Below are 26621 nucleotides of genomic sequence, written 5' to 3' on the forward strand. Positions count from 1 at the left end.
CCCCAAAGTCAACACTTCCTTTGGCCGCCTCTCCTTCCAGTTCTCTGCTGCCAATGACTGGAACGAACTGCAAAAATCACTGAAGCTGGAGACTCATATCTCCCTCACTAGCTTTAAGCACCAGCTGTCAGAGCAGCTCACAGAACACTGCACCTGTACATAGCCCATCTGTACATAGCCTATCCAACTACCTCACCCCCATACTGTATTTATTTATTTATCTTGCTCCTTTGCACCCCAGTATCTCTACTTGCACATTCATCTTCTGCACATCTACCATTCCAGTGTTTAATTGTATTGTAATTACTTCACCACCATAGCCTTTTTATTGCCTTGGTTTCTCAAATTATTGCCTCATCCTACCTCATTTGCACATACTGTATATATACTTTTTCTACTGTATTATTTACTGTATGTTTGTTAATTCCATGTGTATCTCTGTGTTGTTGTATGCGTCGAACTGGTTTGCTTTATCTTGGCCAGGTCGCAGTTGCAAAGGAGAAGTTGTTCTCAACTTGCCTACCTGGTTAAATAAAGGTGAAAAAAAATGTAGTGTCCTTAGTGTAATTTCCCAGTCCTTCCTATATCATATCAAATGTTATTAGTCAGCACCTTACTGTGAAATGCTTACTTACAAGTACCTAACCAACAATGTGTTTTAAAATTAAGATAAAAATAAGATAGAAAAGTAACAAGTAATTAAAGAGCAGCAGTAAAATAATATGTACATGTTGGTAGAGTTATTAAAGTGACAATAGATAGACAACAACAGAGAGTAGCAGTGGTGTAAAGAAGGGATGGGGGGGCACTGGGTAGCCATTTGGCAAGATGTTCATGTCCATGTTCTTATGGCTTAGGGGTTGAAGCTGTTGAGAAGCCTCTTGGACGGTACCGGTACTGCCGTGCGGTAGCAGAGAGAGTCTATGACTAGGGTGGCTGGAGTCTGACAATTTTTAGGGCCTTCCACTGACACTGTCTGGTATAGGTGTCCTGGATGGCAGGAAGCTTGGTCCTGGTGATGGACTGGACCGTTCGCACACCCCCTGTAGTGCTTTGCGGTCGGAGGCCGAGAAGTTGCCTTACCAGGCAATGATGCAACCGGTCAGGATGCTCTCGATGGTGCAGCTGTAGAACCTTTTGGGGATCTGAGGACCCATGACAAATCTTTTCAGTCTCCTGATGGGGAATAGGTTTTGTCGTGCCCTCTTCACGACTGTCTTGATGTACTTGGATCATGTTAGTTTGTTGGTGGAACTTGAAGCTCTCAACCTGCTCCACTACAGCCCTGTCAATGAGAATGGGGGTGTGCTCGCTCCTCTTTTTCCTGTAGTCCACAATCGTCTCCTTTGTCCTGATCACATTGAGAGAGAGGTTGTTGTTCAGGCACCACACGGCCAGGTCTCTGACCTCCTCCCTATAGGCTGTCTCATTGTTGTCGGTGATCAGGCCTACCACTGTTGTGTCATCGCCAAATTTAATGATGGTGTTGGAGTCGTGCCTGGCCATGCAGTCATGAGTGAACAAGGCGTACAGGAGTGGACTGAGCACGCACCCCTGGGGGGGCCCTGGGTTGAGGATCAGTGTGGCGGATGTGTTGTTACCTACCCTTACCACCTGGGGGCAGCCCTTCAGGAAGTCCAGGATCCAGTTGCAGAGGGAGGTGTTTAGTCCCAGGGTCCTTAGCTCATTGATGAGCTTTATGGTGTTGAACACTGAGCTATAGTCAATGAACAGAATTCTCACATAGGTGTTCCTTTTGTCCAGGTGGGAAAGGGCAGTGTAGGGTGCAATAGAGATTGTATCATCTGTGGATCTGTTGGGGCGGTATGCAAGTTGGAGTCGGTCTAGCGTTTCTGGGATAATGGTGTTGATGTGAGCCATGACCAGCCTTTCAAAGCATTTCATGGCTACTGACGTGAGTGCTATGAGTCGGCAGTCATTTAGGCAGGTTACCTTAGTGTTCTTGGGCACAGGGATTATGGTGGTCTGTTTAAAACATGTTGGTATTACAGACTCGGACAGGGAGAGTTTGAAAATGTCAGTGAAGACACATGCCAGTTGGTCAGCGCATGCTCGCAGTACACGTCCCGGTAATCCTTCTGGCCCTGCGGCCTTGTGAATGTTGACCTGTTTAAAGGTCTTACTCACAATGGCTGCGGAGAGTGTGATCTAAGAGTCTTCCGGAATAGCTGGTGTTTTCATGAATGTTTCAGTGTTATTTGCCTCGAAGCGAGCATAGAAGTAGTTTAGCTCGTCTGGTAGGCTCGTGTCACTGGGCAGCTCTCAGCTGTGCTTCCCTTTGTAGTCTGTAATGGTTTGCAAGCCCTGCCACATCCAACGAGCATCAGAGCCGGTGTAGCACGATTCGATCTTTGTCCTGTATTGATGCTTGGCCTGTTCCTATCTATCTGTAGTGTCCTTAGTTTTATTACCCAGTCCTTCCTATCTGTATTATCCTTATTATGTTATTACCCAGTACTTCCTATTTGTAATGTCTTTAGTGTTATTCCCCAGTCCTTCCGATCTTGTGTCCCTAATACAGTCTGATTGGTTTGTGTGTGTGCTTGTGCGCGTGTGTGTGTTCACATGTGGGTTGCTAATATGTACCTTACCAGAGAGCTCTCGTTCCTTCAAACTGAAGTCTTTAATAAGGCAACAGAGTGCAGAAAACAGTCAAACTACTTTTTTGGGAAACTAACAGAGAACATACTCTGGGGAGGCCACTCCAAAGACACTGTTACTTGATGGTTTATGTTACGCAATCCAGGCAAGGGAGCTCATTACTTCAGTACTTTCTACATGTTTGTTTATTATTTTTTTGGTTGTCTTTGGGCTATAGTCTCTTGCTGACTGCCTACTGTGTTACTGCATTCTTAGTTCAGGAAGGAAGGGAATCTCTAGAGTTTAAAAGTAGTTTTGATTGATGTTCTCACCATCTAGCAGAGGGGAAGACAGTCCCTCCAGGCTTTTCCCGCTTTTTTTTTGTGTGAAATTTGCAAGCAACAATGCTTGATTTGCTGCAGCAAGTCTGACATTTTGCATGGCAATTGGCATTGTTCCCCCCCCCCAACTTGTCACGGAAATGTGCTGATGGGGGAACGGTTTGTTGGCGTGTGGCTTGATTGAACGATATTATGTAGTGTGGTGATTGGTTAAAATTGCAGGACCTCTTTCGTAGTGCGGTGAAAAGGTTAATGTGGTAAAATTGTGGTGATTTGACAGTTTACTGTGGTAATATTGTGGTGATTTGACAGTGTATTGTGGTAAAATTGTGGTGATTTAACAGTTTAATGTGGTAATATTGTGGTGATTTGACAGTTTATTGTGGTAAAATTGTGGTGATTTGACAGTTTAATGTGGTAATATTGTGGTGATTTGACAGTTTATTGTGGTAAAATTGTGGTGATTTAACAGTTTTATGTGGTAATATTGTGGTGATTTGAGAGGATCTGCGGAGAAGAATGGAAAGAACTCCCCAAATACAGGGGTGCCAAGCTTGTAGCGTCGTACCTAAGAAGACTCAATGCTGTAATCACTGCCAAAGGTGCTTCAACAAAGTACTGAGTAAAGGGTCTGAATACTTATGTAAATGTTATATTTCAGTTTTATATTTATAAATCGGCCAAAAATTCTAAAAACGTTTTTTGCTTTTTCATTATGGGGTATTATGTGTAGATTGTTGAGGGAATAATTACCAAAAACATTTTTTTTTAATAAGGCTGTAACCTAAAAATAAGTGGGGGAAAAGTCAAGGTGTCTGAATAATTTCCACTGTATGCAGGGAATTGTTGGTTTTGCTAAATATGTTGCAATCATAGAATCTGAAAATACCAAAGGGGCTGTATAGGCTGTTTCTCACAGGGCAAATATTCAGACTGAAGGGACTGGATAGGCTGTTTCTCCCAGGGCTAATATTCAGACTGAAGGATTGGATAGGCTGTTTCTCACAGGGCAAATATTCAGACTGAAGGGACTGGATAGGCTGTTTCTCCCAGGGCTAATATTCAGACTGAAGGATTGGATAGGCTGTTTCTCCCAGGGCTAATATTCAGACTGAAGGGACTGGATAGGCTGTTTCTCCCAGGGCTAATATTCAGACTGAAGGGACTGGATGGGCTGTTTCTCACAGGGCTAATATTCAGACTGAAGGGACTGGATGGGCTGTTTCTCACAGGGCAAATATTCAGACTGAAGGGACTGGATGGGCTGTTTCTCACAGGGCTAATATTCAGACTGAAGGGACTGGATGGGCTGTTTCTCACAGGGCTAATATTCAGACTGAAGGGACTGGATGGGCTGTTTCTCACAGGGCAAATATTCAGACTGAAGGGACTGGATAGGCTGTTTCTCACAGGGCTAATATTCAGACTGAAGGGACTGGATAGGCTGTTTCTCCCAGGGCTAATATTCAGACTGAAGGATTGGATAGGCTGTTTCTCCCAGGGCTAATATTCAGACTGAAGGATTGGATAGGCTGTTTCTCCCAGGGCTAATATTCAGACTGAAGGGACTGGATGGGCTGTTTCTCACAGGGCTAATATTCAGACTGAAGGGACTGGATGGGCTGTTTCTCACAGGGCTAATATTCAGACTGAAGGGACTGGATGGGCTGTTTCTCACAGGGCAAATATTCAGACTGAAGGGACTGGATAGGCTGTTTCTCACAGGGCAAATAGTCAGACTGAAGGGACTGGATAGGCTGTTTCTCACAGGGCTAATATTTAGACTGTCATTTCCTCATACACGTCAGTACACGTCAGTACAGGGGTTGGCTTGTTTTTCCCTCTTTGAAAAAAGCTGTTTATAGGGAAGCAATTTCACGAGGGGGACCACGAGGTTGAGTAGTTGAGCTTCTAGTGATGTGACTTGCCTTGAACGATTTATATTGTGACACGTACTTCAGTACAAAGACTGTAATGGTTACCAGTTATTCAGAATACTCATGAGACGCATTCGTATTTATCAAGTAATGTTGTAATGACCTTTTCCTCAGTTAAACCAGAACAACTAACGTTGCAGCAGGTAGCCTAGCGGTTAAGAGCGTTGGGCCAGTAATCAACAAAGTTGCTGGTTCGAATCCCTGAGCCGGCAAAGTTGGGAAAAAAATCTCCTGTTCTTGATAATGTTAACCATTAGGAAAAGCATCAGCTACTGGGGTCCACGTTAAACATGACACAATACATAGTACAGAACATTACTAGTCAAGGACTGAAATACATTTAAAACCTCACACATAGTCTACATATCATTACACACATACACACAATGTCTAGGTCTAATAAATAACACAGTGCAAATTACAATACAAGATATGTACGATGGTACAGTCTCTTCACAATCCCCCCCTCACAATACCCACAATCCCCTTGTCTCTTCACAATCCCCACAATCCCCTTTGTGCAATAAGGTGTTCTCTGTATCTGCTAGCTTGATTTACCTGGGGGTTTGGCAGAGAGTTCCATGTATTCATGGTTCTATTAAATAATGTGCTTTTTCCCCCAGCCTCTGTTCTGGACCTGTGGACTGTGAAGAAACACGTCTTTGTGTTGTACCAATGAGTGTCGAACTGTGTGACCAACAGCTTGAACAGACAGTATGGTAACCTTCAACAACATCAACACCTCGCACAAAGACCCAATAGTGATGAAGGCAATGTCTCCTCTACTTTGAGCCAGGAGATATTGACATGCATGTTACTGACACCTGCCGTACATATACAGTACCAGTCAAACGTTTGGACTCAAAGGTTTGGAAATAGGGAATCAAAGAAAATTCAAAGGTTTTTCTCTTTCGTTTTTTTTTATTATTTTTTTTTTAGCTATTTAGCACCAGCCTATTGCTAGTTACCCATTTCTAAAACTGACTGGAGCTCTGTATTAAGTGTCTCAGTTATTTCATTGACCTGTTGAGTCATCAGCGTACATAGACACACAGGCTTTATTCTGCCACCCACAACAACTGCTCTCTGGAACAACTGCTCCCCCGGGTGCCCCGATGACGTCGATTTAAGGAAGTCCTCCATTGCAACATCTCTGATTCAGAGGTTAAAATGAGGAAGACACATTACGGTTGAAAGCATTCAGTTGTTCAACTGACTAAATATCCTATTTTTTTCTGAATCAATCATGTTTATACTTACCGATGCTTACCAATGGAGAGTTATTGGTAAATGGACTGGCAGCGTTGTATTGTTCTTGCTGCAGTTGTGTACGAATGCTTGGCTCTCCCTCCTATGTTAATCAGAGCCAGCTCTTTTGTGCATTAAAATGCTGCTGATTTTCCAAGAGATAATGGAAAACCGTCACCTCTGAGGACAAAACACTCTCCCTCGCTTTCTGTTTCCTCACTCTAACTCACAAACACCTCTGGTCTATCTCTTTCAGTCAGGCAGACATCGAATCTTTTCTCTGCTTTTTTTTCATCCCAATCCCTTTGTTTCTCTCTTTTCTATTCATTCCTCTGGTTTCCCTTTTCTTGTGGCAGCAGGTCACAAAATATTGCTGCTGTGATGGCACACTGTGGTTTTTCACCCAGTAGAAATGGGAGTTTATCAAAATGTGAATGTTTTCGAATTCTTTGTGGGTCTGTGTAATCTGAGGGAAATAGGTTAGGTTAGAAAGTGCATTTCTCTCTCTCTCTCTCTCTCTCACTCTCTCACTCTCTCACTCTCACTCAGCAAACAGACAGACAGACAGAGATTTCACTGAGCCTGCCTACCAATCCCCTTTCGCTTTAAAGGAATCCGTGTTCCACAGTGACTACATGTTGCATTATACCCATAGTCATTTGCAGCTGGTGGGTTTGCAGTAAGAGAGTGAGACACAGAGGAATTGTTTACATATGGATAGGCACCTGATGACAGTCACCAGTAAAAATGGACTTCACAGCAAATAAGGCAAAACAAGAGGGAGAGATAGAGGTAGAAATAGTGGTATGATGGAGAAAGAGAGAGAGAGAGGGGAGACTTGCACCTGCAAGACCCCCCTCCTGAAGGACCTGCACCGACAGGTCCTACACCAAGAGGTCCTACACCCAGACCAAAGCATCACCAGCCACACCCCAACCAGCTAAGACCACCCCAAGCAAACCCTTGACACTCTATAAGTGACCGACTGCCTTGATTGTAGCAACATTTGAATTTTTATTTTTATTTTTTACATTGGATAAAAGCAGAGACACAGAGCTACTAAATGTTATATCATACACTGCATTTTAGGAACTATGGGAAAGTAATTCTGCATTGAAAGTTGATAAACTTGTAACCTCACTTTTGATGAAATTGCCTTTGAATGTTTGGGAAAACCTACTGGAGAGCTCTTCTTTGTCTACACCCATTCAGCATCGTTCACGACCCTCTTAAGCTTAAGCCCCACCCATCTCTTTAACGTCTACCGCTTCTCTCTCCCGGATCCGGGATCCTCCTCATCAAAAAAGCTGACTAGCCTAGCCTAACGGGACAGGGACATCATATAATATAATTTTCATGAAATCACAAGTCCAATACAGCAAATGAAAGATAAACAGCTTGTGAATCCAGCCATCATTTCCGATTTTTAAAATGTTTTACATCGAAAACACAATATGTATTTCTATTAGCTAACCACAATAGCCAAACACCCAACCGCATATTTTCACCATGTTTCTACCGCATAGGTAGCCTTCACAAAACCGACAAAATAGAGATAAAATTAGTCACTAACCAAGAAACAACTTCATCAGATGACAGTCTTATAACATGTTATATAATACATTTATGTTTTGTTCGAAAATGTGCATATTTGAGGTATAAATCATAGTTTTACATTGCAGCTACCATCAAAAATATCACCAAAGCAGCCAGAATAATTACAGAGAGCAACATGAAATACCTAAATACTCATCATAAAACATTTATGAAAAATACATGGTGTACAGCAAATGAAAGATAAACATCTTGTGAATCCAGTCAATATTTCCGATTTTTTAAGTGTTTTACAGCGAAAACACAATATAGAATTATATTAGCTTACCACAATAGCCAAACACACAAACACATTTATTCACCGCAAAAGGTAGCTTTCGCAAAAACCAGCAAAATATATAAAATTAATCACTAACCTTGAACAAATTCATCAGATGACATTATTATAACATCATGTTATACAATACAATTATGTTTTGTTCGAAAATGTGCATATTTAGAGCTACAAATCCTGATTATACATTGTGAATACGTAGCATCGATTCACCAGAATCTCCGGAGATATTTTGGACACTCACCTAATCTGACCAAAGAACTCATCATAAACTTTACATAAAAATACTTGTTGTATGGCAAATGAAAGATACACTGGTTCTTAAAAAACGCCATCTTTGCGGCTGTGGTGTTTTACTTTTGAGCGCCGTCTCAGATTATAGAGTGCGTTTCTTTTTCCGTAAAGTTTTTTTGAAATCTGACACAGCGGTTGCATTAAGGAGAGGTATATCTATAATTCCATGTGTATAACTTCTATTATCATCTCTATTTATGATGAGTATTTCTGTTGAAACGATGTGGCTATGCAAAGTCACTTGATGTTTTTGCAACTAGTGAATCTAACGCCTCAATGTAAACTCAGATTATTTTATATAAATATGAATTTAATCAAACAAAACATGCATGTATTGTGTAACATGAAGTCCTATGAGTGTCATCTGATGAAAATAATTGAAGGTTAGTGATTCATTTAATCTCTATTCTGGTTTTTGTAAAAGCTATCTTTAGCTGGAAAAAATGGCTGTGGTTATTGTGGTTTTGTGGTGACCTAACATAATCGTTTGAAGTGCTTTCGCTGAAAAGCCTATTTGAAATCAGACACTTTGGTGGGATTAACAACAAGATTACCTTTAAAATGATATAAGACACATGAATGTCTGAGGAATTTTAATTATGAGATTTCTGTTTTTTGAATTTGGCGCCCTGCACTTCGACTGGCTGTTGTCATATCGATCCCGTTAACGGGACTGCAGCCATAAGAAGTTAATAACCTTTAATGTTGATAACAAGCCGTTGTAGGAAAAACTGTATTTGTATAAAATAAGACATTGTTTTGAAAACGCACATAACCATTTACCCAGAAATGCCTTTTCCCCGCGACAGACCGGTGGCGAGAGAGATAACGATCCATTCCGTTCGTTAAAGGGATACATTTTTAAATTCCTTTTATTTAATTCTAAATCTTTAGTACACACAGTTTAAAACATGTTATAATTAATTAAACATGTTTACTATTAATTTATTACAGACAAAGGGCCTGGTTAGCCCTGACCGGCATCCGTCTCCAATTCACCCGCGTCAAGACAGGCTCTCTTGCTCGCAGGATATCCCACGCACGCCCCTTCAAGGCTCCGTAAGTTGTCACTCCAGGGATAGATCAAACGTCTGGCGTGTAGATCCTGGGTATGTATTAAGGATAGACGCGACCAGCGCCGTAATTGTTCACGATTTTGGAAAAGACTGTCCAGCTTATTCATCAGGGTTATGAATATGGGGTAATCAATCCATTTAGAGCTAAACACTGGCATAAAAAAAGTGTACATCCTTGCAGGCTTTGGAAAACACATATGAATTGACAGATTTGGTCGCATTTGTACTATCAAATTGGTCACATGCTAAAATTGTCTCTTTGGAGTCGGGGGTATACGCCATTGAAGCGATTCTTAGGGCCTTCAGATCACTGTGGCCGCAGACTTGTTCTTCCATTGCATATCCTGGCAGTGTTGTACCACTCAGAGCCTGTTCAATTTGACAGAGCGCTAGCCTTATCTTAAGCCATTCTGTCATCCGCAGCGCAGGAGAAAAACTCCCAGGTTTTGCATGAAAATGGGGTTTGGGGCCGATGTCTGTGAATATCTTACCCGTAGAATCCTCAGGTTGGAATATGTAAGACATATGTCCCTCACTCGTACCCAAAACTCCTTTATAACATTCCGGGGCCTCACACAAAACTTCCTCGATGCTTTTGTCATTGGGTTCATGACAAGAGACGCATAACACCCCGAGAATTGGCCTAGGAGACATAATTTTCTGTTTAATGTTCTGGGTTTTATTTTTAAAATCTTGTTTAGTGTTCTGGGGCCGCATGTCTTGTTCTGGGCTGTATTTATAATGCGTCTGCCGCAAATACAACCCCCTCTGGACATTCCTACATAGACAACAACCCTAAGGGCAATAAAATAGGGTGGGTGTGGGGTTATCCTCTATGAAATGTTCAAACACAACCCCCCCCCCAGTTCAACCAGGTCCACATCAATCATCATGACAACTTCAAAGGAATAGATGCAATATAGATATAAAATAACACACCCTCTAACACGTGACAACAGGAACAGGATGTCCTGGCCGGATGCCCATATTTGGGCATGTGCGCGTCATCCGGACATAGGGTCATAAATCAACATTTTGACCCGTGCCGTCTACTTTATTCTCTCTCACATCATTACAACCTTGTATATTGACATAATATGACATTTGAAATGTCTTTATTCTTTTGGAACTTTTGCGAGTGAAATGTTTACTGTACATTTCATTGATGTATCATGGCAACAGAGGTAGATGGAGGAGAAGAGTAGAGGGGGAGAGAAGAGTGAAGGAGAGGAGAGAAGAGAGAAGTGAGAGGGAGAGAAGAGAGAAGGAAAAGAAGAGAGGGGGAGAGGGAGAGAGGGCGAGAGAAGAGAAAAGCAGAGTAGAGAGAGGGAGAGGAGGAGAGTAGAGAGAAGGAGAGGAGGAGAGTAGAGAGGAGGAGAGTAGAGAGGAGGAGAGTAGAGAGGAGGAGAGTAGAGAGGAGGAGAGTAGAGAGGAGGAGAGGAGAGAGGAGGAGAGGAGGAGAGTAGAGAGAAGGAGAGGAGGAGAGTAGAGAGAAGGAGAGGAGGAGAGTAGGGGAGAGGAGGAAAGTAGGAGAATAGATAAAGAGAGGAGGAAAGGAGGAGAAGAGAGGAGGAGAGGGGGAGAGTAGAGAGAAGGAGAGGAGGAGAGTAGAGAGGAGGAGAGTAGAGAGGAGGAGAGTAGAGAGGAGGAGAGGAGGAGAGTAGAGAGAAGGAGAAGAGGAGAGTAGAGAGAAGGAGAGGAGGAGAGGATGAGAGGAGAGAAAGAGAGGAGGAAAGGAGGAGAGGAGATAAAGAGAGGAGGGGAGGAGAGAAAGAGAGGAGGAGAGGAGAGAAAGAGAGGAGGAGAGGAGAGAAAGAGAGGGGGAGAGGAGGAGAGGAGATAAAGAGAGGAGGGGAGGAGAGAAAGAGAGGAGGAGAGGAGAGAAAGAGAGGAGGAGAGGAGAGAAAGAGAGGGGGAGAGGAGGAGAGGAGGAGAGTAGAGGAGGAGAGGAGAGAAGAGAGGAAGAGAGAGGGAGGGGAGGAGAGTAGAGAGGAGGAGAGGAGGAGAGTAGAGAAAAGGATAGGAGGAGAGTAGAGAGGAGGAGAGTAGAGAGGAGGAGAGGAGGAGAGGAGATAAAGAGAGGAGGAAATTAGGAGAGAAAGAGAGGAGGAAAGGAGGAGAGGAGGAATAGTGTGGGCGTCAGAGGAAGGCCAATCCAAGCCCCTCCACAAGCCACGAATTAGACTTGTACCCAATCAGGAAGCAAGACTTAACACTATAACACCCATGAAAGGACCTCTATGCTCTCAGCTCCAACAAATTAGTTTTAGATGAACTTACAAAACATGAATGAAAAACCCACGTATACCGCTGAGACAAACAGAAACAGGTGGCCAGCCTCAAGAAAGAATGAACCTTGGTTTGGTTCCTGGGATGTGTCCTTAATGGCACCGTCCCTGGTCAGATCTAACGTACTATGTAGGGAATAGGATGCCGTTTGGGACTGAGCATCCAGAGTGAGTAATGTGTGAAGCGCAGGACCCGGACTGACATTGTGTTGGGATAAAGATGACTAAACACTGTGTCCTTCTCCAGCTGTGAAACGGATGAAGAAAGCCGTGAAGTCACACACACAGACACACACAGACACACACACACACACACACACAGACACACACACACACACACACACACACAGACACACACAGACACACACACACACACACACACACACACACACACACACACACACACACACACACACACACACACACACACACACACACACACACACACACACAAAGACAAACACACACACACACACAGACACACACAGACACACACACACACACACACACACACACAAAGACAAACACACACACACACACACACACACACACACACACACACACACACACACACACACACACACACACACACACACACACACACACACACACACACACACACACACACACACACACACACACTAGACCCACTCAAGCTACTGAGATAAACCCAAACGTGGTTGTTTTTCTGACTCAAACCATAAAGCTTGTAAGTGAGTCACAAACCCTGCAAGATCTCTCTCTTGGTGACTAACTTTCTCTCTTACCTTTCGCACTACCTTGAGTCTATGTGTGAGATTGCTAGAGAGTCTGGATCTTCTACAAGCACAAACGTTCTTACCCCATGGAGAATAGGAGAGCTGACTCCACACTCTCACTGTTCTGGCCTGTCTTCTCAGTCTACTGCCATGTACCCAATGCGGGGACTTCTGCTTCCTGGTGTTTTGTGGGTGCCCTCTTCAACCAGGTGAAGGTGTGTCCTCCCTCTTCAACCAGGTGAAGGTGTGTCCTCCCTCTTCAACCAGGTAAAGGTGTGTCCTCCCTCTTCAACCAGGTAAAGGTGTGGTCTCCCTCTTCAACCAGGTGAAGGTGTGTCCTCCCTCTTCAACCAGGTAAAGGTGTGTCCTCCCTCTTCAACCAGGTGAAGGTGTGTCCTCCCTCTTCAACCAGGTGAAGGTGTGTCCTCCCTCTTCAACCAGGTGAAGGTGTGTCCTCCCTCTTCAACCAGGTGAAGGTGTGTCCTCCCTCTTCAACCAGGTAAAGGTGTGGCCTCCCTGTTCAACCGGGTAAAGGTGTGGTCTCCCTCTTCAACCAGGTGAAGGTGTGTCCTCCCTCTTCAACCAGGTAAAGGTGTTGTCTCCCTCTTCAACCAGGTGAAGGTGTGTCCTCCCTCTTCAACCATGTAAAGGTGTGGTCTCCCTCTTCAACCAGGTAAAGGTGTGGTCTCCCTCTTCAACCAGGTAAAGGTGTGGTCTCCCTCTTCAACCAGGTGAAGGTGTGTCCTCCCTCTTCAACCAGGTAAAGGTGTGGTCTCCCTCTTCAACCAGGTGAAGGTGTGTCCTCCCTCTTCAACCAGGTAAAGGTGTGGTCTCCCTCTTCAGCTGGGTAAAGGTGTGGCCTTCCTCTTCAGCTAGGCAAAGGTGTGGCCTCCCCTGTTCAGCTGGGTAAAGGTGTAGCCTCCCTCTTCAGCTAAGCAAAGATGTGGCCTCCCTGTTCAACCGGGTAAAGGTGTGGCCTCCCTCTTCAACTAGGTAAAGGTGTGACCTCCCTCTTCCACCAGGTGAAGGTGTGTCCTCCCTCTTCAACCAGGTAAAGGTGTGTCCTCCCTCTTCAACCAGGTAAAGGTGTGATCTCCCTCTTCAACCAGGTAAAGGTGTGGCCTCCCTCTTCAACCACGTAAAAGTGTGACCTCACTCTTCAACCAGGTAAAAGTGTGACCTCCCTCTTCAACCAGGTAAAGGTGTGACCTCCCTCTTCGACCAGGTAAAAGTGTGGCCTCCCTGTTCAACCAGGTAAAGGTGTGGCCTCCCTCTTCAACCGGGTAAAGGTGTGGCCTCCCTCTTCAACCGGGTAAAGGTGTGATCTCCCTATTCAACCAGGTAAAGGTGTGGTCTCCCTCTTCAACCAGGTAAAGGTGTGGCCTCCCTCTTCAACCAGGTACAGGTGTGGCCTCCCTCTTCAACCAGGTGAAGGTGTGGCCTCCCTCTTCAACCAGGTAAAGGTGTGGCCTCCCTCTTCAACCAGGTAAAGGTGTGGCCTCCCTCTTCAACCAGGTAAAGGTGTGGCCTCCCTCTTCCACCAGGTAAAGGTGTGGCCTCCCTCTTCAACCAGGTAAAGATGTGGCCTCCCTCTTCAACCAGGTAAAAGTGTGGCCTCCCTCTTCAACCAGGTAAAAGTGTGGCCTCCCTCTTCAACCAGGTAAAGGTGTGGCTTCCCTCTTCAACCAGGTAAAGGTGTGGCCTCCCTCTTCAACCTGGTAAAAGTGTGACCTCCCTCTTCAACCAGGTAAAGGTGTGACCTCCCTCTTCAACCAGGTAAAGGTGTGGCCTCCCTCTTCAAACAGGTAAAGGTGTGGTCTAGTTGATGTATAAAACAAAAGTATTGTACCTGGAAACAACCTTGGGGAATTTCAACCACAACATTGTTAGTAATAACACATTGATAAGCTGACCAGATATTAGTAATAACACATTGATAAGCTGACCAGATATTAGTAATAACACATTGATAAGCCGACCAGATATTAGTAATAACACATTGATAAGCCGACCAGATATTAGTAATAACACATTGATAAGCTGACCAGATATTAGTAATAACACATTGATAAGCTGACCAGATATTAGTAATAACACATTGATTAGCTGACCAGATATTAGTAATAACACATTGATAAGCTGACCAGATATTAGTAATAACACATTGATAAGCCGACCAGATATTAGTAATAACACATTGATAAGCTGACCAGATAGTAGTAATAACACATTGATTAGCCGACCAGATATTAGTAATAACACATTGATTAGCTGACCAGATAGTAGTGATAACACATTGATAAGCTGACCAGATAGTAGTAATAACACATTGATAAGCTGACCAGATATTAGTAATAACACATTGATTAGCTGACCAGATATTAGTAATAACACATTGATAAGCTGACCAGATATTAGTAATAACACATTGATAAGCTGACCAGATAGTAGTAATAACACATTGATAAGCTGACCAGATATTAGTAATAACACATTGATTAGCTGACCAGATATTAGTAATAACACATTGATAAGCTGACCAGATATTAGTAATGCATCACAGCTGGAAAATGCTTCATATCTGAAATGTTCAACAAATACTGCCTGCTTTGGTTTCTTCCACGTGTCTGTGTTGTTTTCAGTTCAACCAAGTTTCTGATTCCTGGTTTCTTCCAGACAATCTCTAATGTTTTATTTCCAAGAGCTGAGCCCATTGGCTATGTGTATGGTTCTGTCCTACCAATGAGATGCTTCATTTTCCAGCTGGGCATTGAATATGGCATTGTGACAATGTTTGGTTTGGGGTGTAACCCTGCCCATCCACTGATCTGTGTTTTTCTGTGTGTGTGTGTGTGTGTGTGTGTGTGTGTGTGTGTGTGTGTGTGTGTGTGTGTGTGTGTGTGTGTGTGTGTGTGTGTGTGTGTGTGTGTGTGTGTGTGTGTGTGTGTGTGTGTGTGTGTGTGTGTGTGTGTGTGTGTGTGTGTGTGTGTGTGTGTGCCCATTCTCTGCCCTCGTCATAATCCCTTCACCCCCCCCCCCATCCCTCTTCAGGCTACAAAAACAACCCAACCCTGACAAGAACCCAGGCTCCATTCTTGGTTAAGACAGGGGAAGAGAAACATAGTGAGAGAGCAGTGTGGAGCATTCGACAGATGAGACCAGCAGCATCTCACAAGACACGACATCGTTTTAGACTCATGATGACCTTATTCATAAACGTATCACCCTCCAAAAACATGCAAACATACACACTCACGTATACACAAATGCGCAAGTGCACACGATATTCCACAATGTCCCTTCTGCCATCTCACCACAAGTAAGCATTTCACTGTTAGTCTACACCTGTTTTTCACCAAGCATGTGACAAATAAAATGTATTTGATTTATTTATTTGAAGAAGCAATTCTTAGTCCGAAAGTTTTTTCTGACACATTTTAATTAAATAAATAAATACAACATTTCTCATGATGTTTTCTATGATTTATAAACAAGGAAAGTATTTAAACACTGTGTGCACCTCAAATGACACCCTATTCCCTATACTGAGCACTACTTCTTCACAAAGCCCAATGTGTCCTGGTCAAACCTAGTGCACTGTTAAGGGTGTGTGTAGATCCTATTGGTTTTACTCTCCTGACTGTAGATCCTAATGACTGTAGATCCTATTGACTGTAGATCTCCTAATGACTGTAGATGTTGAAGTTGAAGACAACACAGAATATGATCCAGACCACGAGACAACCGATGTGGAACAATCCAGTGATGAGGAAGAGGGCCCTGCTGAGGTTCTTGTTACATTCCAGTGATGAGGAAGAGGACCCTGCTGAGGTTCTTGTTACATTCCAGTGATGAGGAAGAGGGCCCTGCTGAGGTTATTGTTACATTCCAGCGATGAGGAAGAGGGCCCTGCTGAGGTTATTGTTACATTCCAGCGATGAGGAAGAGGACCCTGCTGAAGTTATTGTTACATTCCAGCGATGAGGAAGAGGACCCTGCTGAGGTTGTTGTTACATTCTGGTCAAAGAATGAGAGTTTGTCCTGGTCTTCATCCCCACCTGAGAGGAGAGGTCGGCTGTCTGCTGAAAATGTTATCAGGATGACCCCAGGGCCAACGTGATACGCCATATCTCGGGTTGATGGCATAAAATCCTGCTTCGAACTGTTCCTGACAGAGTCAGTGGAGACATTAGTGATAAAATGACCAACTTGGAGGGGAGACACGTTTACAAAGACTACTGGAAGAGGTAGACCGGACACACGTCCAATCATACGTCTTGATTTTGGCTGGTGTGTACAGACCCAGAAACAAATTTACCACCAGTCTATGGGATGCAGAGTCTGGTCGGGCAATTTTTCAGGCCACGATGTCACTCCAGATATTTCACATGTTGTCATGGGGGATTCGCTTTGACAACCGTGATACAAGACCGTCAAGAAAACAAGCTGGCAGCGATCAGCGCCTGCCACTCATCTATAACGCAAGTCCAGACATCACAGTGGATGAGCGTCTGGTCGCTTTTAGGGGACGCTGCCCACTCAAACAGTACATGCCAAGCAAACCGTCTAAATATGGAATGAAGATATGGGCAGCATGTGATGCCAGGACAAGTTATGCCTGGAACATGCAGGTTTACACCGGTGCTGACGGTGTTCCTGAAAGGAACCAGGGGAACCTGCTGACGGTGTTCCTGAAAGGAACCAGGGGAACCTGCTGACGGTGTTCCTGAAAGGAACCAGGGAAACCTGCTGACGGTGTTCCCGAAAGGAACCAGGGGAACCTGCTGACGGTGTTCCTGAAAGGAACCAGGGGAACCTGCTGACGGTGTTCCTGAAAGGAACCAGGGGAACCTGCTGACGGTGTTCCCGAAAGGAACCATGGAAACCTGCTGACGGTGTTCCAGAAAGGAACCAGGGGAACCTGCTGACGGTGTTCCTGAAAGGAGCCAGGGAAACCTGCTGACGGTGTTCCTGAAAGGAGCCAGGGAAACCTGCTGACGGTGTTCCTGAAAGGAACCAGGGAAACCTGCTGACTGTGTTCCCGAAAGGAACCAGGGGAACCTGCTGACGGTGTTCCCGAAAGGAACCAGGGGAACCTGCTGACGGTGTTCCCGAAAGGAACCAGGGGAACCTGCTGACGGTGTTCCTGAAAGGAACCAGGGGAACCTGCTGACGGTGTTCCTGAAAGGAGCCAGGGAAACCTGCTGACGGTGTTCCTGAAAGGAACCAGGGAAACCTGCTGACGGTGTTCCTGAAAGGAACCAGGGAAACCTGCTGACGGTGTTCCTGAAAGGAACCAGGGAAACCTGCTGACGGTGTTCCCAAAAGGAACCAGGGAAACCTGCTGACGGTGTTCCTGAAAGGAACCAGGGAAACCTGCTGACGGTGTTCCTGAAAGGAACCAGGGGAACCTGCAGACGGTGTTCCTGAAAGGAACCAGGGAAACCTGCTGACGGTGTTCCTGAAAGGAACCAGGGAAACCTGCTGACGGTGTTCCCGAAAGGAACCAGGGAAACCTGCTGACGATGTTCCCGAAAGGAACCAGGGAAACCTGCTGACGGTGTTCCCGAAAGGAGCCAGGGAATCCTGCTGACGGTGTTTCTAAAAGGAACCAGGGAAACCTGCTGACGGTGTTCCTGAAAGGAGCCAGGGAAACCTGCTGACGGTGTTCCTGAAAGGAACCAGGGAAACCTGCTGACGGTGTTCCTGAAAGGAACCAGGGAAACCTGCTGACGGTGTTCCTGAAAGGAACCAGGGAAACCTGCTGACGGTGTTCCCAAAAGGAACCAGGGAAACCTGCTGACGGTGTTCCTGAAAGGAACCAGGGAAACCTGCTGACGGTGTTCCTGAAAGGAACCAGGGGAACCTGCAGACGGTGTTCCTGAAAGGAACCAGGGAAACCTGCTGACGGTGTTCCTGAAAGGAACCAGGGAAACCTGCTGACGGTGTTCCCGAAAGGAACCAGGGAAACCTGCTGACGATGTTCCCGAAAGGAACCAGGGAAACCTGCTGACGGTGTTCCCGAAAGGAGCCAGGGAATCCTGCTGACGGTGTTTCTAAAAGGAACCAGGGAAACCTGCTGACGGTGTTCCTGAAAGGAACCAGGGAAACCTGCAGACGGTGTTCCCGAAAGGAACCAGGGAAACCTGCAGACGGTGTTCCCGAAAGGAACCAGGGAATCCTGCTGACGGTGTTCCCGAAAGGAACCAGGGAAACCTGCAGACGGTGTTCCCGAAAGGAACCAGGGAAACCTGCTGACGGTGTTCCCGAAAGGAACCAGGGAATCCTGCTGACGGTGTTCCTGAAAGGAACCAGGGAAACCTGCTGACGATGTTCCTGAAAGGAACCAGGGAAACCTGCTGACGATGTTTCTAAAAGGAACCAGGGAAACCTGCTGACGGTGTTCCTGAAAGGAACCAGGGAAACCTGCTGACGATGTTCCTGAAAGGAACCAGGGAAACCTGCTGACGATGTTTCTAAAAGGAACCAGGGAAACCTGCTGACGGTGTTCCTGAAAGGAACCAGGGAAACCTGCTGACGGTGTTCCTGAAAAGAACCAGGGAAACCTGCTGACGATGTTCCTGAAAGGAACCAGGGAAACCTGCTGACGGTGTTCCTGAAAGGAACCAGGGAAACCTGCTGACGGTGTTCCTGAAAGGAACCAGGGAAACCTGCTGACGGTGTTCCTGAAAGGAACCAGGGAAACCTGCTGACGATGTTTCTAAAAGGAACCAGGGAAACCTGCTGACGGTGTTCCTGAAAGGAACCAGGGAAACCTGCTGACGGTGTTCCTGAAAGGAACCAGGGAAACTTGCTGACGATGTTTCTAAAAGGAACCAGGGAAACCTGCTGACGGTGTTCCTGAAAGGAACCAGGGGAACCTGTAGACGGTGTTCCCGAAAGGAACCAGGGGAACCTGCAGACGGTGTTCCTGAAAGGAACCAGGGAAACCTGCTGACGGTGTTCCCGAAAGGAACCAGGGAAACCTGTTGACGGTGTTCCTGAAAGGAACCAGGGGAACCTGCTGACGGTGTTCCTGAAAGGAACCAGGGGAACCTGCTGACGGTGGAAGCCAGGGGAAGCGGGTGGTCCTGGAGCGGGTGGTCCTGGAAATGACTGCAGGTCTCCATGGGCGCATCATAACGTGACAATTTCTTCACCTCATATGCTCTTGGTCAGGAGCTGCTCCCCCAAAAAATGAACATGGTGGGGACGGTCAGAAGGAACAATCCTGAGTTGCCTCCTGCCTTATTTACTACCAAGGACATTGATTGTCTTTCCTCTAAATTTGCCTTCACCGATACACACACTCTTGTGTCCTACTGCCCGAAGAAAAAGAAGAATGTGCTCCTGAAGACAACTCTGCACAGGGATGCCGCTGTGAGTACCTGGGAGGACAGGAAGCCCAACGCTGTCCTGGACTACAACAGGAACAAAGAGGGAGTACCAGGGAGGACAGGAAGCTCAACGCTGTCCTGGATTACAACAGGAACAAAGAGGGAGTACCAGGGAGGACAAGAAGCCCAACGCTGTCCTGGATTACAACAGGAACAAAGAGGGAGTACCAGGGAGGACAGGAAGCCCAACACTGTCCTGGATTACAACAGGAACAAAGAGGGAGTACCAGGGAGGACAGGAAGCCCAACGCTGTCCTGGATTACAACAGGAACAAAGAGGGAGTACCAGGGAGGACAAGAAGCCCAACGCTGTCCTGGATTACAACAGGAACAAAGAGGGAGTACCAGGGAGGACAAGAAGCCCAACGCTGTCCTGGATTACAACAGGAACAAAGAGGGAGTACCAGGGAGGACAATAAGCTCAACGCTGTCCTGGATTACAACAGGAACAAAGAGGGAGTACCAGGGAGGACAGGAAGCCCAACGCTGTCCTGGATTACAACAGGAACAAAGAGGGAGTACCAGGGAGGACAGGAAACCCAACGCTGTCCTGGATTACAACAGGAACAAAGAGGGAGTACCAGGGAGGACAAGAAGCCCAACGCTGTCCTGGATTACAACAGGAACAAAGAGGGAGTACCAGGGAGGACAGGAAGCCCAACGCTGTCCTGGACTACAACAGGAACAAAGAGGGAGTACCAGGGAGGACAAAAAGCCCAACGCTGTCCTGGATTACAACAGGAACAACGAGGGAGTACCAGGGAGGACAGGAAGCCCAACGCTGTCCTGGATTACAACAGGAACAAAGAGGGAGTACCAGGGAGGACAGGAAGCCCAACGCTGTCCTGGATTACAACAGGAACAAAGAGGGAGTACCAGGGAGGACAGGAAGCCCAACGCTGTTCTGGATTACAACAGGAACAAAGAGGGAGTACCAGGGAGGACAGGAAGCCCAACGCTGTCCTGGATTACAACAGGAACAAAGAGGGAGTACCAGGGAGGACAGGAAGCCCAACGTTGTCCTGGATTACAACAGGAACAAAGAGGGAGTACCACGGAGGACAGGAAGCCCAACGCTGTCCTGGATTACAACAGGAACAAAGAGGGAGTACCAGGTAGGACAGGAAGCCCAACGCTGTCCTGGACTACAACAGGAACAAAGAGGGAGTACCAGGGAGGACAGGAAGCCCAACGCTGTCCTGGATTACAACAGGAACAAAGAGGGAGTACCAGGGAGGACAGGAAGCCCAACGCTGTCCTGGATTGCAACAGGAACAAAGAGGGAGTACCAGGTAGGACAGGAAGCCCAACACTGTCCTGGATTACAACAGGAACAAAGAGGGAGTACCAGGGAGGACAGGAAGCCCAACGCTGTCCTGGATTACAACAGGAACAAAGAGGGAGTACCAGGGAGGACAGGAAGCCCAATGCTGTCCTGGATTACAACAGGAACAAAGAGGGAGTACAAGGGAGGACAGGAAGCCCAACGCTGTCCTGGATTACAACAGGAACAAAGAGGGAGTACCAGGGAGGACAGGAAGCCCAACACTGTCCTGGATTACAACAGGAACAAAGAGGGAGTACCAGGGAGGACAAGAAGCCCAACACTATCCTGGATTACAACAGGAACAAAGAGGGAGTACCAGGGAGGACAGGAAGCCCGACACTGTCCTGGATTACAACAGGAACAAAGAGGGAGTACCAGGGAGGACAGGAAACCCAATGCTGTCCTGGATTACAACAGGAACAAAGAGGGAGTACCAGGGAGGACAGGAAGCCCAACACTGTCCTGGATTACAACAGGAACAAAGAGGGAGTACCAGGGAGGACAGGAAGCCCAACGCTGTCCTGGATTACAACAGGAACAAAGAGGGAGTACCAGGGAGGACAGGAAGCCCAACGCTGTCCTGGATTACAACAGGAACAAAGAGGGAGTACCAGGGAGGACAGGAAGCCCAACGCTGTCCTGGATTACAACAGGAACAAAGAGGGAGTACCAGGGAGGACAGGAAGCCCAACACTGTCCTGGATTACAACAGGAACAAAGAGGGAGTACCAGGGAGGACAGGAAGCCCAACACTGTCCTGGACTACAACAGGAACAAAGAGGGAGTACCAGGGAGGACAGGAAGCCCAACGCTGTCCTGGATTACAACAGGAACAAAGAGGGAGTTGACAACCTTGGCGCTGCCAGAGGCAGAAGAGACAAAAGGAAGAGTGAGAGATGTCAAAACGATCATTATATTCCAGTGCAACAGCCATCACCTACTGTCCAACATGTACATGAGAACACACAAAATGTAACCACCATTTTATTGACAGATTGTGAACATTTTAATGTCTTTGTTATTGTTAGTAATACTGTTATTGTTACTGTTGTTTTTTAATGTGTTCAGACATACATTTTGTGAATATGGTCAAGTTTTCATGTGTAATTTTGGGCCCTTGTCCTTTCTTTACTATTACGATCATACCAGTCGGGAACACAACAGATTATTTTGTGCCACTATTTAAAAATTGGAAATGGTTTCAAAACAAATGTCTTTGTTAAACATTGACACAAAGTTGTCTGTGATAAATAGCACAATATGTTTCATCTGAGTATTTGTTATAGTCAAAATAATCCATACATTATGCTTTTTTTACTCAATAACGAGTTGTATGAGCTCAGGTCAATGAGGCCTACAGGCCATAAATAGCAAATAGAAGTTCAAAACTTGTATTTTTCACAAGAACTTAAGTTGATAAAAAGATCTAACACAACATTAGGTTATAATATATGTATTATTATGGATTTATAATCAGCTATAATGGGGCGGTCATTTTGGACCGGGAACACAGAACTAATTAACATGAAACAACAAAACTTCCCCTTGGCAGTGAACACCACATCAAGCGAGTAACCCTAAGTTGAAAGTTGTCAGTAATTGTCCGTTGAGCCGGTGTTGATAGGGATTTGGTGGCACTGGACAGAAGAAGATTGGAAAAAGTGTTACGGACAGATGGATCTTGAGGTGTTCGGATCACAAAGAAGAACATTCGTGAAACGCAGAAAAAATGAAAAGATGCTAGAGGAGTGCTTGACGCCATCTGTCAAGCAGGGTGGAGGCAATGTGATGGTCTGGGGGTGCCATGGTGGTGGTAAAGCGGGAGATTTGTACAGGGTTAAAGGGATCTTGAAGAAGGAAGGCTATCAGTCCATTTTGCAACTCCATGTCATACCCTGCGGACGGCAATTAATTGAAGCCAATTTCCTCCTACAACAGGACAATGACCTAAAGCACAGCTCCAAACTATGATAGAACTATTTAGGGAAGAAGCAGTCAGCTGATATTCAGTCTGTAATGGAGTGGCCAGCACAGTCACCATATCTCAAACTTATTGAGCTGTTGTGGGAGCAGCTTGACCGTATGGTACGTAAGAAGTGCCCATCAAGCCAATCCAACTTGTAGGAGGTGCTTCAGGACGCATGGGGTGAAATCTCTTCAGATTACCTCAACAAATTGACAACTAGATTGCCAAAGGTCTGCAAGGCTGTAATTGCTGCAAATGGATAATTATTTGACTAAAGCAAAGTTTGAAGGATACAATTATTATTTCAATTAAAAATCTATATTTATAACCTTGTCAACGTCTTGACTATATTTCCTATTAATTTTGCAACAAATTTCATGTATGTTTTCATGGAAAACAAGGAAATTTCTAAGTGACCCCAAACATTTGAATGTTACTGTACATTATATACACATTTTACGGACACTGCATAATTTACAATAGTTATCTTTTGTTTGTTTTTAGTCCGATCCTTCAGCTCCGCTCAACCCCTCCCATCTATCTCTGAACACCATCCAGTCCCATCCTTCAGCTCCGCTCAACCCCTCCCATCTATCTCTGAACACCATCCAGTCCCATCCTTCAGCTAACCTCAACCCCTCCCATCTATCTCTGAACACCATCCAGTCCCATCCTTCAGCTCCGCTCAACCCCTCCCATCTATCTCTGAACACCATCCAGTCCCATCCTTCAGCTCCGCTCAACCCCTCCCATCTATCTCTGAACACCATCCAGTCCCATCCTTCAGCTCCCCTCAACCCCTCCCATCTATCTCTGAACACCATCCAGTCCCATCCTTCAGCTCCCCTCAACCCCTCCCATCTATCTCTGAACACCATCCAGTCCCATCCTTCAGCTCCCCTCAACCCCTCCCATCTATCTCTGAACACCATCCAGTCCCATCCTTCAGCACCACTCAACCCCTCCCATCTATCTCTGAACACCATCCAGTCCCATCCTTCAGCTCCCCTCAACCCCTCCCATCTATCTCTGAACACCATCCAGTCCCATCCTTCAGCTACCCTCAACCCCTCCCATCTATCTCTGAACACCATCCAGTCCCATCCTTCAGCACCACTCAACCCCTCCCATCTATCTCTGAACACCATCCAGTCCCATCCTTCAGCTCCCCTCAACCCCTCCCATCTATCTCTGAACACCATCCAGTCCCATCCTTCAGCTCCCCTCAACCCCTCCCATCTATCTCTGAACACCATCCAGTCCCATCCTTCAGCTAACCTCAACCCCTCCCATCTATCTCTGAACACCATCCAGTCCCATCCTTCAGCTCCCCTCAACCCCTCCCATCTATCTCTGAACACCATCCAGTCCCATCCTTCAGCTCCCCTCAACCCCTCCCATCTATCTCTGAACACCATCCAGTCCCATCCTCCAGCTCCCCTCAACCCCTCCCATCTATCTCTGAACACCATCCAGTCCCATCCTTCAGCTCCGCTCAACCCCTCCCATCTATCTCTGAACACCATCCAGTTTCTATTATATATATTTTTCAGCTGATATTTCACAACGTTTCTATTCTCATAGTTTGTACAGAATGTACATTTACAATAAAATATTTTGCTTAGAGTATTTTTATATTATTGATTGATTGACTATGACTTTTTAAATCCTGAACAGTGCTATTTTGCCGAGGGGGACATCACTTGGCAAGGGGGCTGAGGGTCCTCCCATATTTAGGGGCATCTAAAGCAGATTTCCTGCATCTCTACACAATCTAATATGACCCATGGCCCTTCTAGTCGTCTCTATTTACAACAACACAAAGTAAGCAGAAATGCTCACAGTCATCAAGCTAGGTAAGATATTATGAAATATGTTTAAGTGATTGTTAAGACAACCAGATCAATGATAAATCAATAATCAAGATTGTGTTGCATCTTTAACCAATCGCCTAACAAGTGAACAACTCTTACAAATAAAGTATAAAGAGAACTTTTGATGGTCTTTAAGCCGTCCTCTATATCAAATGTCCGCCAGACTATCCAGCCAACCCTAGCCGCCTACACGCCCGACACCCACCAGTCTAGTCAATAACTCAACTTACTCCCCAACACAACTTCCTTCCCATATTTCTTTTTCAGTTCTTTCACAGTTCTTTTTATGTCTCAAGGCAAAGGTTTGGGAAAACAAAAGTTGCATGAAAACACACATACACCTACACATTAACACACGGAAACTGTAGAGCCTCCTATAAAGACACAAGGCGAGACCCAGATGCAAGAGACACGAGAGGCAGATGATTTGAGCGCTGATATTTATCATAGTCCAAGAGGCAAAAGGCAGGTCGGGGACAGGCAAGACTTCATAACCAGGTCAGAGATCCAAACGGAACAGGGCAGCAGGCAGGCTCGAGGTCAAGGGCAGGCAGAATGGTCAGGCAGGCGGGCTCAGAGTCAAGACAGGCAAGGGTCAGGCAGGCGGGCTCAGAGTCAAGACAGGCAAGGGTCAGGCAGGCGGGCTCAGAGTCAAGACAGGCAAGGGTCAGGCAGGCGGGCTCAGAGTCAAGACAGGCAAGGGTCAGGCAGGCGGGCTCAGAGTCAAGACAGGCAAGGGTCAGGCAGGCGGGCTCAGAGTCAAGACAGGCAAGGGTCAGGCAGGCGGACTCAGAGTCAAGACAGGCAAGGGTCAGGCAGGCGGGCTCAGAGTCAAGACAGGCAAGGGTCAGGCAGGCGGGCTCAGAGTCAAGACAGGCAAGGGTCAGGCAGGCGGGCTCAGAGTCAAGACAGGCAAGGGTCAGGCAGGCGGACTCAGAGTCAAGACAGGCAAGGGTCAGGCAGGCGGACTCAGAGTCAAGACAGGCAAGGGTCAGGCAGGCGGACTCAGAGTCAAGACAGGCAAGGGTCAGAATCAGGAGGACGAGAAAAACAGAAAAAAAACAGGAGCTAGGCGAAAAAACCGCTGGTTGTCTTGGCAAACAAGTCAAACTGGCACAGACAGACAGAAAACACAGGTATAAATACACAGGTAATAAGCACAAGGACAGGTGAAACAGATCAGGATGTGGCATCTGCATATAATTCATCTCATAGGCCTAATAATATGGTAGAGCTCTCTTTACATGCACACAATATAGCTGAGGTCACCCCGTCCTGGCCCTAGTGGTCCACCACCCTGCAGCGCCCCAACCCAACACACCCCACTCCGCTTTAGGATCTTAGTGAAACATTCCTTATTGGTTTCAAGTGTGTTAGGCCAGAGTGGCAACAGTACGGCAGACCCCCGGGGACCAGGACTGAACAGCCCAGGAGATAGGGATTGCCTAAATAGGTATCTCCCCTGACGTGGGCCTGTTTTCAATACAGACTCCTTTAGTCGTACAGTATTCCATATAAGGCATCCAGACTGTATGAAATTTGCACAGCATACCCACTTCTTGCAACTATAGGGGGTGCTGTTCCGCATTAGCATATTTGTGTCTCCAAATTAAACTGCCTCGTGCT

The sequence above is a fragment of the Salvelinus alpinus genome, chromosome 29 (genome assembly GCF_045679555.1).
Source record: "Salvelinus alpinus chromosome 29, SLU_Salpinus.1, whole genome shotgun sequence".
Classification (NCBI taxonomy): Eukaryota; Metazoa; Chordata; class Actinopteri; order Salmoniformes; family Salmonidae; genus Salvelinus; species Salvelinus alpinus.